Here is a 13,087-nt window from a genome sequence, read left to right on the forward strand (position 1 = left end):
GTCGAAAAAAGACATATGTCCATCAAGTTCAACCAGGGAATTAAGGGGTAGGGGTGTGGTGCGATATTGGGGAAGGGATGAGATTTTATATTTCTTCATAAGCATTAATCTTATTTTGTCAATTAGGAACATTCAGCACCCACCCGCTATCAAGGCAGCTGCCTATCATGTCATGCCCTACCTGCACAGGTGTGCTGGCTACTCAAATGATCCAATTAAGGAGGCCATTTAGTCAGCAGCAGCAGAAGTCCTGTGCCTGGACGCTCCAACAGCGGCCAGACACAAGCAGAAGCAGAAGCAGCAGAAGCAGCAGCAGCACCACCTTTTGTTTTTTGGCTGCAGCAGCAGCAAGGCCCACAGGGCTGGCTAGCTGGCTAGCCAGCAAGCAGGTAGCAATGAAAGTAGGAATCTTTCTTTTTAACCCTGTAAGGGGGTGGTGCACTGTACCCGAAGATACTGCCATATCGGGTCAATGCATAGGGCGACGGAAGCAAGCTTCGAAATCGGCCCCCGTTCTCAAAAATCCAATTAATATATGGTCCCCAGATAGGGGACGTATCAGATATTAAACTGATAAGAACAGATACTACACTTGATCTTAGCCAAAAGGCCGAGAAGCGATAACCGTGAAAGGGGCGGGCCCAACAAGGTGCCCTTCATGGGCACTATCACTGCTTGCTGTCAGGGAGGCTGCCAGACAATTTTCCATGCACACTCTGGGCTGGGGGGCAGTCAACCACCAGTACACACAGCCGAACCTAAACCCATACCATTATTGCTAAGCAGCAAGACAGGGGCCCATTGCACTCCCACGGGGCCTTTTTAAATGCAATCCATAACCCGGATTTGCCAGGAACCCTTCTTACTCCTCCTACTTGCATGTGACACTGGGCTTAGGATCTGCATAGGAAACACACACACAAGCACACACCTACCTTTGTTGCCTGCAGATGCCTCCTTGGCTGTCCCCAAACGGTATCAAACCAACACCCACGGGAAGCTGTAAGCATAGAGGACATGCCTGCACCCCATTGGACTTACCTGTGTGGGTTAAACCCGGGTTATTTGACAACCTATGGCGGTGATGGTTCTGCTCAGGCAGAGCAGTGCTGATGCTCCTCATAAAGCTGTCGCTGCTGTGAAGGTTCTAGGTGACATCACAAATCCCTATGGTTACATACACAACAAAGCTGGGTTGTTGTTGTTTACACTCTGCAAGGCCTGTGGAAGTGAGTGACATCATAGCACTGTAGTTCTGAGGGTTCTAGATGGATGCAACAATCTCCTGTTGCTTCTATGAAGGCCATAATAGACGACATCACCAAACAGCTCCATAGTCACATACACAGCAAAGGAGAGATGTTGTTTACACCTAGTGATGTCAGTGGTATTGAGTGACATCACAGCACAGTGCTAAGGCTCCTGGGCCTGGACACAGCAGCGGCTGCAATATCTCAACGGAGAATACGTTTATATATATGTGTGTGTGTGCGCGTATATATATATATATATATATATATATATATATATATATATTTCTCCGCCGAAATCACTTTTAAACCCATTTCCACCTTTTTTTCCCTTCTCTTCCTCTTACTTTTTTTTCACGTTTTTTACGTTTTTCTCCTTTTCGCCTCTTTTCTGGGCGTATTATTCTTCTTTTTCTTCTTTTTTTTCGTCTAATGCATACCCCATCAGTGCAGCAATGCTTATTCAATACCGCCAGCAGATGGAGACACTGGGGGATAATTTTCTAAGGATTTATACTGATTTTTCCTGTCTGAATTTGTCGCACAGAAAGTTGCAGGCCAAATATGTGTGACATTTCTGCGACTTTAGCTTCTAGAGCATTTTTACAACATTATACATAGGTGCTGAATACATAAAAAGCGACTGTTCAGCGACAGACAAGTCGCATCGGCTGAAAGTAGGCCAGAATGTCAGTCCATGTTGGAGCAGGTTTAGATACAGTCTAAAGTATAGATCTCAAAGTCTGTGCACAGAATTTAGCAAGGGCCTCGCACCTTCTGATGCATCAGGTAGGTGCACAATAGCATAGCCTAACCCTCTGTACTTTGGTCTATATTGATGCGGGACATAGACAGCCAGCTGATGACCAATCCATTAGTGCAATGGATGGCTGGAAGCATTTGTCTTTGCCTTTGCAATACCACAGAAGCAATGCATGGTCAATGTACAGCAATGACACACCTGTGTGAACAGCCAGGAGACCCCCCCCCCCCCCCATGTTATGTTACATAGTTACATAGTTAGTACGGTCGAAAAAAGACATATGTCCATCAAGTTCAACCAGGGAATTAAGGGGTAGGGGTGTGGCGCGATATTGGGGAAGGGATGAGATTTTATATTTCTTCATAAGCATTAATCTTATTTTGTCAATTAGGAACATTCAGCACCCACCCGCTATCAAGGCAGCTGCCTATCATGTCATGCCCTACCTGCACAGGTGTGCTGGCTACTCAAATGATCCAATTAAGGAGGCCATTTAGTCAGCAGCAGCAGAAGTCCTGTGCCTGGACGCTCCAACAGCGGCCAGACACAAGCAGAAGCAGAAGCAGCAGAAGCAGCAGCAGCACCACCTTTTGTTTTTTGGCTGCAGCAGCAGCAAGGCCCACAGGGCTGGCTAGCTGGCTAGCCAGCAAGCAGGTAGCAATGAAAGTAGGAATCTTTCTTTTTAACCCTGTAAGGGGGTGGTGCACTGTACCCGAAGATACTGCTATATCGGGTCAATGCATAGGGCGACGGAAGCAAGCTTCGAAATCGGCCCCCGTTCTCAAAAATCCATTTAATATATGGTCCCCAGATAGGGGACGTATCAGATATTAAACTGATAAGAACAGATACTACACTTGATCTTAGCCAAAAGGCCGAGAAGCGATAACCGTGAAAGGGGCGGGCCCAACAAGGTGCCCTTCATGGGCACTATCACTGCTTGCTGTCAGGGAGGCTGCCAGACAATTTTCCATGCACACTCTGGGCTGGGGGGCAGTCAACCACCAGTACACACAGCAGAACCTAAACCCATACCATTATTGCTAAGCAGCAAGACAGGGGCCCATTGCACTCCCACGGGGCCTTTTTAAATGCAATCCATAACCCGGATTTGCCAGGAACCCTTCTTACTCCTCCTACTTGCATGTGACACTGGGCTTAGGATCTGCATAGGAAACACACACACAAGCACACACCTACCTTTGTTGCCTGCAGATGCCTCCTTGGCTGTCCCCAAACGGTATCAAACCAACACCCACGGGAAGCTGTAAGCATAGAGGACATGCCTGCACCCCATTGGACTTACCTGTGTGGGTTAAACCCGGGTTATTTGACAACCTATGGCGGTGATGGTTCTGCTCAGGCAGAGCAGTGCTGATGCTCCTCATAAAGCTGTCGCTGCTGTGAAGGTTCTAGGTGACATCACAAATCCCTATGGTTACATACACAACAAAGCTGGGTTGTTGTTGTTTACACTCTGCAAGGCCTGTGGAAGTGAGTGACATCATAGCACTGTAGTTCTGAGGGTTCTAGATGGATGCAACAATCTCCTGTTGCTTCTATGAAGGCCATAATAGACGACATCACCAAACAGCTCCATAGTCACATACACAGCAAAGGAGAGATGTTGTTTACACCTAGTGATGTCAGTGGTATTGAGTGACATCACAGCACAGTGCTAAGGCTCCTGGGCCTGGACACAGCAGCGGCTGCAATATCTCAACGGAGAATACGTTTATATATATGTGTGTGTGTGCGCGTATATATATATATATATATATATATATATATATATATATATATATTTCTCCGCCGAAATCACTTTTAAACCCATTTCCACCTTTTTTTCCCTTCTCTTCCTCTTACTTTTTTTTCACGTTTTTTTACGTTTTTCTCCTTTTCGCCTCTTTTCTGGGCGTATTATTCTTCTTTTTCTTCTTTTTTTTCGTCTAATGCATACCCCATCAGTGCAGCAATGCTTATTCAATACCGCCAGCAGATGGAGACACTGGGGGATAATTTTCTAAGGATTTATACTGATTTTTCCTGTCTGAATTTGTCGCACAGAAAGTTGCAGGCCAAATATGTGTGACATTTCTGCGACTTTAGCTTCTAGAGCATTTTTACAACATTATACATAGGTGCTGAATACATAAAAAGCGACTGTTCAGCGACAGACAAGTCGCATCGGCTGAAAGTAGGCCAGAATGTCAGTCCATGTTGGAGCAGGTTTAGATACAGTCTAAAGTATAGATCTCAAAGTCTGTGCACAGAATTTAGCAAGGGCCTCGCACCTTCTGATGCATCAGGTAGGTGCACAATAGCATAGCCTAACCCTCTGTACTTTGGTCTATATTGATGCGGGACATAGACAGCCAGCTGATGACCAATCCATTAGTGCAATGGATGGCTGGAAGCATTTGTCTTTGCCTTTGCAATACCACAGAAGCAATGCATGGTCAATGTACAGCAATGACACACCTGTGTGAACAGCCAGGAGACCCCCCCCCCCCCCCCCCATGTTATGTTACATAGTTACATAGTTAGTACAGTCGAAAAAAGACATATGTCCATCAAGTTCAACCAGGGAATTAAGGGGTAGGGGTGTGGCGCGATATTGGGGAAGGGATGAGATTTTATATTTCTTCATAAGCATTAATCTTATTTTGTCAATTAGGAACATTCAGCACCCACCCGCTATCAAGGCAGCTGCCTATCATGTCATGCCCTACCTGCACAGGTGTGCTGGCTACTCAAATGATCCAATTAAGGAGGCCATTTAGTCAGCAGCAGCAGAAGTCCTGTGCCTGGACGCTCCAACAGCGGCCAGACACAAGCAGAAGCAGAAGCAGCAGAAGCAGCAGCAGCACCACCTTTTGTTTTTTGGCTGCAGCAGCAGCAAGGCCCACAGGGCTGGCTAGCTGGCTAGCCAGCAAGCAGGTAGCAATGAAAGTAGGAATCTTTCTTTTTAACCCTGTAAGGGGGTGGTGCACTGTACCCGAAGATACTGCCATATCGGGTCAATGCATAGGGCGACGGAAGCAAGCTTCGAAATCGGCCCCCGTTCTCAAAAATCCATTTAATATATGGTCCCCAGATAGGGGACGTATCAGATATTAAACTGATAAGAACAGATACTACACTTGATCTTAGCCAAAAGGCCGAGAAGCGATAACCGTGAAAGGGGCGGGCCCAACAAGGTGCCCTTCATGGGCACTATCACTGCTTGCTGTCAGGGAGGCTGCCAGACAATTTTCCATGCACACTCTGGGCTGGGGGGCAGTCAACCACCAGTACACACAGCAGAACCTAAACCCATACCATTATTGCTAAGCAGCAAGACAGGGGCCCATTGCACTCCCACGGGGCCTTTTTAAATGCAATCCATAACCCGGATTTGCCAGGAACCCTTCTTACTCCTCCTACTTGCATGTGACACTGGGCTTAGGATCTGCATAGGAAACACACACACAAGCACACACCTACCTTTGTTGCCTGCAGATGCCTCCTTGGCTGTCCCCAAACGGTATCAAACCAACACCCACGGGAAGCTGTAAGCATAGAGGACATGCCTGCACCCCATTGGACTTACCTGTGTGGGTTAAACCCGGGTTATTTGACAACCTATGGCGGTGATGGTTCTGCTCAGGCAGAGCAGTGCTGATGCTCCTCATAAAGCTGTCGCTGCTGTGAAGGTTCTAGGTGACATCACAAATCCCTATGGTTACATACACAACAAAGCTGGGTTGTTGTTGTTTACACTCTGCAAGGCCTGTGGAAGTGAGTGACATCATAGCACTGTAGTTCTGAGGGTTCTAGATGGATGCAACAATCTCCTGTTGCTTCTATGAAGGCCATAATAGACGACATCACCAAACAGCTCCATAGTCACATACACAGCAAAGGAGAGATGTTGTTTACACCTAGTGATGTCAGTGGTATTGAGTGACATCACAGCACAGTGCTAAGGCTCCTGGGCCTGGACACAGCAGCGGCTGCAATATCTCAACGGAGAATACGTTTATATATATGTGTGTGTGTGCGCGTATATATATATATATATATATATATATATATATATATATATATATATATATATTTCTCCGCCGAAATCACTTTTAAACCCATTTCCACCTTTTTTTCCCTTCTCTTCCTCTTACTTTTTTTTCACGTTTTTTTACGTTTTTCTCCTTTTCGCCTCTTTTCTGGGCGTATTATTCTTCTTTTTCTTCTTTTTTTTCGTCTAATGCATACCCCATCAGTGCAGCAATGCTTATTCAATACCGCCAGCAGATGGAGACACTGGGGGATAATTTTCTAAGGATTTATACTGATTTTTCCTGTCTGAATTTGTCGCACAGAAAGTTGCAGGCCAAATATGTGTGACATTTCTGCGACTTTAGCTTCTAGAGCATTTTTACAACATTATACATAGGTGCTGAATACATAAAAAGCGACTGTTCAGCGACAGACAAGTCGCATCGGCTGAAAGTAGGCCAGAATGTCAGTCCATGTTGGAGCAGGTTTAGATACAGTCTAAAGTATAGATCTCAAAGTCTGTGCACAGAATTTAGCAAGGGCCTCGCACCTTCTGATGCATCAGGTAGGTGCACAATAGCATAGCCTAACCCTCTGTACTTTGGTCTATATTGATGCGGGACATAGACAGCCAGCTGATGACCAATCCATTAGTGCAATGGATGGCTGGAAGCATTTGTCTTTGCCTTTGCAATACCACAGAAGCAATGCATGGTCAATGTACAGCAATGACACACCTGTGTGAACAGCCAGGAGACCCCCCCCCCCCCCCATGTTATGTTACATAGTTACATAGTTAGTACGGTCGAAAAAAGACATATGTCCATCAAGTTCAACCAGGGAATTAAGGGGTAGGGGTGTGGCGCGATATTGGGGAAGGGATGAGATTTTATATTTCTTCATAAGCATTAATCTTATTTTGTCAATTAGGAACATTCAGCACCCACCCGCTATCAAGGCAGCTGCCTATCATGTCATGCCCTACCTGCACAGGTGTGCTGGCTACTCAAATGATCCAATTAAGGAGGCCATTTAGTCAGCAGCAGCAGAAGTCCTGTGCCTGGACGCTCCAACAGCGGCCAGACACAAGCAGAAGCAGAAGCAGCAGAAGCAGCAGCAGCACCACCTTTTGTTTTTTGGCTGCAGCAGCAGCAAGGCCCACAGGGCTGGCTAGCTGGCTAGCCAGCAAGCAGGTAGCAATGAAAGTAGGAATCTTTCTTTTTAACCCTGTAAGGGGGTGGTGCACTGTACCCGAAGATACTGCCATATCGGGTCAATGCATAGGGCGACGGAAGCAAGCTTCGAAATCGGCCCCCGTTCTCAAAAATCCATTTAATATATGGTCCCCAGATAGGGGACGTATCAGATATTAAACTGATAAGAACAGATACTACACTTGATCTTAGCCAAAAGGCCGAGAAGCGATAACCGTGAAAGGGGCGGGCCCAACAAGGTGCCCTTCATGGGCACTATCACTGCTTGCTGTCAGGGAGGCTGCCAGACAATTTTCCATGCACACTCTGGGCTGGGGGGCAGTCAACCACCAGTACACACAGCAGAACCTAAACCCATACCATTATTGCTAAGCAGCAAGACAGGGGCCCATTGCACTCCCACAGGGCCTTTTTAAATGCAATCCATAACCCGGATTTGCCAGGAACCCTTCTTACTCCTCCTACTTGCATGTGACACTGGGCTTAGGATCTGCATAGGAAACACACACACAAGCACACACCTACCTTTGTTGCCTGCAGATGCCTCCTTGGCTGTCCCCAAACGGTATCAAACCAACACCCACGGGAAGCTGTAAGCATAGAGGACATGCCTGCACCCCATTGGACTTACCTGTGTGGGTTAAACCCGGGTTATTTGACAACCTATGGCGGTGATGGTTCTGCTCAGGCAGAGCAGTGCTGATGCTCCTCATAAAGCTGTCGCTGCTGTGAAGGTTCTAGGTGACATCACAAATCCCTATGGTTACATACACAACAAAGCTGGGTTGTTGTTGTTTACACTCTGCAAGGCCTGTGGAAGTGAGTGACATCATAGCACTGTAGTTCTGAGGGTTCTAGATGGATGCAACAATCTCCTGTTGCTTCTATGAAGGCCATAATAGACGACATCACCAAACAGCTCCATAGTCACATACACAGCAAAGGAGAGATGTTGTTTACACCTAGTGATGTCAGTGGTATTGAGTGACATCACAGCACAGTGCTAAGGCTCCTGGGCCTGGACACAGCAGCGGCTGCAATATCTCAACGGAGAATACGTTTATATATATGTGTGTGTGTGCGCGTATATATATATATATATATATATATATATATATATATATTTCTCCGCCGAAATCACTTTTAAACCCATTTCCACCTTTTTTTCCCTTCTCTTCCTCTTACTTTTTTTTCACGTTTTTTTTACGTTTTTCTCCTTTTCGCCTCTTTTCTGGGCGTATTATTCTTCTTTTTCTTCTTTTTTTTCGTCTAATGCATACCCCATCAGTGCAGCAATGCTTATTCAATACCGCCAGCAGATGGAGACACTGGGGGATAATTTTCTAAGGATTTATACTGATTTTTCCTGTCTGAATTTGTCGCACAGAAAGTTGCAGGCCAAATATGTGTGACATTTCTGCGACTTTAGCTTCTAGAGCATTTTTACAACATTATACATAGGTGCTGAATACATAAAAAGCGACTGTTCAGCGACAGACAAGTCGCATCGGCTGAAAGTAGGCCAGAATGTCAGTCCATGTTGGAGCAGGTTTAGATACAGTCTAAAGTATAGATCTCAAAGTCTGTGCACAGAATTTAGCAAGGGCCTCGCACCTTCTGATGCATCAGGTAGGTGCACAATAGCATAGCCTAACCCTCTGTACTTTGGTCTATATTGATGCGGGACATAGACAGCCAGCTGATGACCAATCCATTAGTGCAATGGATGGCTGGAAGCATTTGTCTTTGCCTTTGCAATACCACAGAAGCAATGCATGGTCAATGTACAGCAATGACACACCTGTGTGAACAGCCAGGAGACCCCCCCCCCCATGTTATGTTACATAGTTACATAGTTAGTACGGTCGAAAAAAGACATATGTCCATCAAGTTCAACCAGGGAATTAAGGGGTAGGGGTGTGGCGCGATATTGGGGAAGGGATGAGATTTTATATTTCTTCATAAGCATTAATCTTATTTTGTCAATTAGGAACATTCAGCACCCACCCGCTATCAAGGCAGCTGCCTATCATGTCATGCCCTACCTGCACAGGTGTGCTGGCTACTCAAATGATCCAATTAAGGAGGCCATTTAGTCAGCAGCAGCAGAAGTCCTGTGCCTGGACGCTCCAACAGCGGCCAGACACAAGCAGAAGCAGAAGCAGCAGAAGCAGCAGCAGCACCACCTTTTGTTTTTTGGCTGCAGCAGCAGCAAGGCCCACAGGGCTGGCTAGCTGGCTAGCCAGCAAGCAGGTAGCAATGAAAGTAGGAATCTTTCTTTTTAACCCTGTAAGGGGGTGGTGCACTGTACCCGAAGATACTGCCATATCGGGTCAATGCATAGGGCGACGGAAGCAAGCTTCGAAATCGGCCCCCGTTCTCAAAAATCCATTTAATATATGGTCCCCAGATAGGGGACGTATCAGATATTAAACTGATAAGAACAGATACTACACTTGATCTTAGCCAAAAGGCCGAGAAGCGATAACCGTGAAAGGGGCGGGCCCAACAAGGTGCCCTTCATGGGCACTATCACTGCTTGCTGTCAGGGAGGCTGCCAGACAATTTTCCATGCACACTCTGGGCTGGGGGGCAGTCAACCACCAGTACACACAGCAGAACCTAAACCCATACCATTATTGCTAAGCAGCAAGACAGGGGCCCATTGCACTCCCACGGGGCCTTTTTAAATGCAATCCATAACCCGGATTTGCCAGGAACCCTTCTTACTCCTCCTACTTGCATGTGACACTGGGCTTAGGATCTGCATAGGAAACACACACACAAGCACACACCTACCTTTGTTGCCTGCAGATGCCTCCTTGGCTGTCCCCAAACGGTATCAAACCAACACCCACGGGAAGCTGTAAGCATAGAGGACATGCCTGCACCCCATTGGACTTACCTGTGTGGGTTAAACCCGGGTTATTTGACAACCTATGGCGGTGATGGTTCTGCTCAGGCAGAGCAGTGCTGATGCTCCTCATAAAGCTGTCGCTGCTGTGAAGGTTCTAGGTGACATCACAAATCCCTATGGTTACATACACAACAAAGCTGGGTTGTTGTTGTTTACACTCTGCAAGGCCTGTGGAAGTGAGTGACATCATAGCACTGTAGTTCTGAGGGTTCTAGATGGATGCAACAATCTCCTGTTGCTTCTATGAAGGCCATAATAGACGACATCACCAAACAGCTCCATAGTCACATACACAGCAAAGGAGAGATGTTGTTTACACCTAGTGATGTCAGTGGTATTGAGTGACATCACAGCACAGTGCTAAGGCTCCTGGGCCTGGACACAGCAGCGGCTACTATATCTCAACGGAGAATACGTTTATATATATGTGTGTGTGTGCGCGTATATATATATATATATATATATATATATATATATATTTCTCCGCCGAAATCACTTTTAAACCCATTTCCACCTTTTTTTCCCTTCTCTTCCTCTTACTTTTTTTTCACGTTTTTTTACGTTTTTCTCCTTTTCGCCTCTTTTCTGGGCGTATTATTCTTCTTTTTCTTCTTTTTTTTCGTCTAATGCATACCCCATCAGTGCAGCAATGCTTATTCAATACCGCCAGCAGATGGAGACACTGGGGGATAATTTTCTAAGGATTTATACTGATTTTTCCTGTCTGAATTTGTCGCACAGAAAGTTGCAGGCCAAATATGTGTGACATTTCTGCGACTTTAGCTTCTAGAGCATTTTTACAACATTATACATAGGTGCTGAATACATAAAAAGCGACTGTTCAGCGACAGACAAGTCGCATCGGCTGAAAGTAGGCCAGAATGTCAGTCCATGTTGGAGCAGGTTTAGATACAGTCTAAAGTATAGATCTCAAAGTCTGTGCACAGAATTTAGCAAGGGCCTCGCACCTTCTGATGCATCAGGTAGGTGCACAATAGCATAGCCTAACCCTCTGTACTTTGGTCTATATTGATGCGGGACATAGACAGCCAGCTGATGACCAATCCATTAGTGCAATGGATGGCTGGAAGCATTTGTCTTTGCCTTTGCAATACCACAGAAGCAATGCATGGTCAATGTACAGCAATGACACACCTGTGTGAACAGCCAGGAGACCCCCCCCCCCCCCCATGTTATGTTACATAGTTACATAGTTAGTACGGTCGAAAAAAGACATATGTCCATCAAGTTCAACCAGGGAATTAAGGGGTAGGGGTGTGGCGCGATATTGGGGAAGGGATGAGATTTTATATTTCTTCATAAGCATTAATCTTATTTTGTCAATTAGGAACATTCAGCACCCACCCGCTATCAAGGCAGCTGCCTATCATGTCATGCCCTACCTGCACAGGTGTGCTGGCTACTCAAATGATCCAATTAAGGAGGCCATTTAGTCAGCAGCAGCAGAAGTCCTGTGCCTGGACGCTCCAACAGCGGCCAGACACAAGCAGAAGCAGAAGCAGCAGCAGCACCACCTTTTGTTTTTTGGCTGCAGCAGCAGCAAGGCCCACAGGGCTGGCTAGCTGGCTAGCCAGCAAGCAGGTAGCAATGAAAGTAGGAATCTTTCTTTTTAACCCTGTAAGGGGGTGGTGCACTGTACCCGAAGATACTGCTATATCGGGTCAATGCATAGGGCGACGGAAGCAAGCTTCGAAATCGGCCCCCGTTCTCAAAAATCCATTTAATATATGGTCCCCAGATAGGGGACGTATCAGATATTAAACTGATAAGAACAGATTTTTTTTAAGTTAGCCCTCAGAACTCACTCAGAGTTCCAAGATCTTATTTGGAACTCAATTTTGTGTTCATCATCAGGTAACATGTTTTTATTTCTTTTCTTAAACACTAATGAAACAAAATAGAACATTTAAAAACAAAATAAGAAACAACATAAAAATAGCAAAACCAAACATTACTTTCTAATTAAACAAAACCAAATTAGAAGGTCATCCCCTTCCTCCATGCAAACACCATTAGAAAGTCTATCAGTCCTCGACTGATATTGCCATTTGCTATATCTTTCTTAACTTGAAACGCCAACCAGCCTGGAATTTTATATGTTTCAACAAAACGGTTCATGTCTGCCTTGAAAGAAAAATAGACTTTATCCCGAGCTTCTTCCTCCCGGTTCTTCAAGCCTATCTTTAGATCCATCATATCTTTGTCAAACGTTTTTCTTTCTGCTTCCGACAAATTTTCCAACAAACCACCAAGCACACCAAAATACTGCACTGGCACATACCCTTCCTCCTCTCTCTTCTTCTTCTGCTCTGTAGGTCTTCTAGTTGGAACCTGCTCCACTTCTGGTTCTTTCACTTCAGCTGGTTCCTCTCTGCTTCTTTTTACAGTTTCCTTTTTCTCTGAATTTTTCTCAGACTTTTTCTTAGGACACGAGCCAAGCAGATGGCCCTCCTCACCACACAGATGGCATTTCCTTTTCTTTTGACAATTTTCCACCTCGTGACCCTCCTCTTGACACTTGAAACACCACAAAAATGTGCAATCCTCCTTTCTGTGACCGTACTGTTTACATTTGCGGCAAAAATCTTGCATGCCAGAAAAATACAGATCCCCGTTCACAGAACCAATTTTAAAACGTCCTGGGGGGATCACTAACTTGCCATCTGCCATTTTAAATTTCACATGGAACCTCCACTTGGTGGTCCATAGTCCATATTGATTAAATACCTTGCCTTTATTCAGAACACTGTCACAGAATCGAGACAAAAAGGTAACGATATCCTCCTCCGAAGTATATGGGCTATACATCCTTATAGTCACCAATCGTTCTCTACGTGGGAAATGTGGAACTATCTCCACCCCTTCCAAAACCGGACATACCTTC

At 45.6% G+C, this 13,087-nt stretch overlaps 6 non-coding genes across 6 annotated transcripts; all 6 read right to left on the reverse strand.

Moving 5' to 3' along the window:
• Positions 1–431: 431 nt before the first annotated feature.
• Positions 432–622, reverse strand: LOC130308444 (U2 spliceosomal RNA). The gene has a single exon (XR_008857422.1). It is a non-coding gene; the product is annotated as a U2 spliceosomal RNA (small nuclear RNA).
• A 2,087-nt stretch (positions 623–2,709) lies between these two features.
• On the reverse strand, positions 2,710–2,900 carry LOC130308347 (U2 spliceosomal RNA). The gene has a single exon (XR_008857329.1). It is a non-coding gene; the product is annotated as a U2 spliceosomal RNA (small nuclear RNA).
• Positions 2,901–4,995: 2,095 nt separating this feature from the next.
• On the reverse strand, positions 4,996–5,186 carry LOC130308424 (U2 spliceosomal RNA). The gene has a single exon (XR_008857403.1). It is a non-coding gene; the product is annotated as a U2 spliceosomal RNA (small nuclear RNA).
• Positions 5,187–7,286: 2,100 nt separating this feature from the next.
• On the reverse strand, positions 7,287–7,477 carry LOC130308425 (U2 spliceosomal RNA). Its single transcript, XR_008857404.1, has one exon. It is a non-coding gene; the product is annotated as a U2 spliceosomal RNA (small nuclear RNA).
• A 2,083-nt stretch (positions 7,478–9,560) lies between these two features.
• On the reverse strand, positions 9,561–9,751 carry LOC130308426 (U2 spliceosomal RNA). The gene has a single exon (XR_008857405.1). It is a non-coding gene; the product is annotated as a U2 spliceosomal RNA (small nuclear RNA).
• Positions 9,752–11,826: 2,075 nt separating this feature from the next.
• Positions 11,827–12,016, reverse strand: LOC130308480 (U2 spliceosomal RNA). The gene has a single exon (XR_008857454.1). It is a non-coding gene; the product is annotated as a U2 spliceosomal RNA (small nuclear RNA).
• Between the last annotated feature and the right edge of the window lie 1,071 nt (positions 12,017–13,087).

This window comes from Hyla sarda, unplaced genomic scaffold (genome assembly GCF_029499605.1).
Source record: "Hyla sarda isolate aHylSar1 unplaced genomic scaffold, aHylSar1.hap1 scaffold_148, whole genome shotgun sequence".
In the NCBI taxonomy this organism is placed as follows: domain Eukaryota; kingdom Metazoa; phylum Chordata; class Amphibia; order Anura; family Hylidae; genus Hyla; species Hyla sarda.